Source organism: Hibiscus syriacus, unplaced genomic scaffold (assembly GCF_006381635.1).
Source record: "Hibiscus syriacus cultivar Baekdansim isolate YM2019G1 unplaced genomic scaffold, ASM638163v2 tig00000340_pilon, whole genome shotgun sequence".
Taxonomy (NCBI): Eukaryota; Viridiplantae; Streptophyta; class Magnoliopsida; order Malvales; family Malvaceae; genus Hibiscus; species Hibiscus syriacus.
In genome coordinates, this window is record NW_024061783.1 from 6,004,598 (window position 1) to 6,006,935 (window position 2,338).

At 36.5% G+C, this 2,338-nt stretch overlaps 1 pseudogene; it reads left to right on the forward strand.

Annotated features, from left to right (window-relative positions):
• Positions 1-1,741: 1,741 nt before the first annotated feature.
• Positions 1,742-1,809, forward strand: LOC120204920 (annotated as a pseudogene).
• The last annotated feature ends 529 nt before the right edge of the window (positions 1,810-2,338 follow it).

A 2,338-nucleotide genomic window follows, 5' to 3' on the forward strand; every position in this document is an offset into this window, starting at 1 on the left:
GACTTCACCAGATTTAGAGGATGCTTTGAAATATTGGATTATTAACGCTATAACCTCATAGAATGCCGAAAATATGGACAGTTCAGGAATCCGCCCTTTGCCACCTGGATTGGTGCTTAGTAACTAGACGGCTGAAGAATTACCGATGGTTTTCAAATTTCTTTTAGAGTAGTACTCAAACTATCTCAACTGAAGCAATATGTGATCATTTGTAAGGGTCCCAAGATAATGATAATGCAGGTGCTGATGATACCGACCTGGAAGTGGATTTTGAACAGTTCATTTTTCTGGGGGAAGTTGATGAATATGACAATGAAGAATAATACAATTTACCTTCTAAATTGTTAAAAAAGATAGAGAATACCAGCAAATATTACCACATAAAAAGAAACTCGAATTCCAAAATCTGGGTACAGAAGATGAGAGAAAGGAAGTCAAAATTAGCATAACTCTCTCAACTGAAGCAAGACAAAACTTTATACTCTTATTTCACGAATACAAAGATGTGTTTGCATGATCATATCAAGACATGTCGAGATTAGATACGAATATGGTAGTCCACAAACTTCCCATCAAACCAGAATGCAAACCGGTGCAATAAAAGCTAAGGAGAATGAGACCTGAAATACTCCTTAAAATCAAGAAATAGGTCAAGAAACAATTCGATACCGACTTCCTTCAAGTGGTCGAGTATCCGGAATGGGTGGCTAACACAGTACTGGTTCCAAAAAAAGATAAAAAAGTATGCATGTGTGCTGATTACCGATACCTTAACAAGGCGAGTCCCAAAGATAACTTTCCTATGCCACACATAGACACTTTGGTGGATAATACTTTCGGGAATGCTTTATTCTCATTCATGGATGAATTCTCAGGTTAACCAGATTAAGATGCATTCTGAAGACATGGAAGAGACCACTTTTTTCACTATATAGGGAACTTTCTGCTACAAGGTGATGCCCTTCGGATTAAAGAATACCAGGGTAACATATCAAAGAGCCATGGTGACCTTGTTTCATGACATGATGCATAAAAAAATCGAGGTTTATGTCGATGAAAAGATTGTCAAAGAACAAACAGAAGATGAGCATGTCGAGAATCTGAGAAAACTCCTTCAAATATTAAGAAAGTTCTAGTTAAAACTGAACCCTAATAAATGTATCTTCGGGGTAACATCTGGAAAGTTGTTAGGCTTCGTGGTCAATAGGAGAGGTATCGAAGTCGATCCAGATAAAGTTAAAGCCATCCAAAATTTATCTCCCTCATAAACACAGAAAAAGGTTTGAGGTTTTCTGGACAGGTTAAATTACATAGCATGGTTCATATCTAAATTGACCGACAAGTGCAACCCAATTTTCCGCCTTATTCAAAAAAATAACTCTGGAACATGGGATGAGGATTGCCAGACTGTATTCAATAAAATAAAAGAATACTTATCTTGCACTCCTATCTTAATGTCCCCCATTCAGGGTAAACCTCTATTCTTGTTCGATAATTCAATGGGGTGTGTTCTAGGTCAACATAATGAATCTAGGAAGGAGGAAAGGGCCATTTACTACCTAAGCAAGAAGTTCACTGATTGCGAGGTCATATATCCTCTCATCAAAAAGCCCGATGGCAGATGTTGTTATTTAAATTTGACATCGAGTACGTGAGAGAAAAAACTATAAAGGGAAGTGCCATGTCGGATTTCTTGGTAAGCAAAACTGCTAAAATTACGAGCCAGTAGACTTTAACTTCCCAGATGAAGATTAGCATGGCCCTTGCGCAAGGATGACACGCACAAATCGAGAAATGGTCCAAATTGTTTCGCCACTAGATTGGGGAGTATTACTTTTCCCTCTATTTGTTTTTAAATTCGACATATGTTTTAGGACAAAACAGATTAAGTGAGGGGGAAAGATAAGCATGTCGTCAAATTTTTCCTTGACTTGTTTGATTATTTGAAATTGAGTTATTCTGATGTTGATATGTTGGGATCGTTGGTTGTTAGTCTTGAATTTCACTTTATACTCTTGTTTCCTTTTGGATTATGACCATGTTTTGATCGAATTTAATTTGCATGATTGGTGATTGATATAGCTGGTGAATTTTTTTGTTGAGTATTGATATTTCATGCTTTTGTCGATAAAGATGAACTTGACTCAGTGCATATAAACTTTTCTTGTGAGATTTTATCCTAACGAGCATACATTTTCTTTATTGCTTATTATTTGACTTGTGTGTGACGGACTAATTAGGATGTTCTAGAACTTGTAATCACAATGCATATCGAGACTACATATTGAATGTAATTTTTTAATGTGATAGGGGCACATAGGATAAACCTACTTTTCCC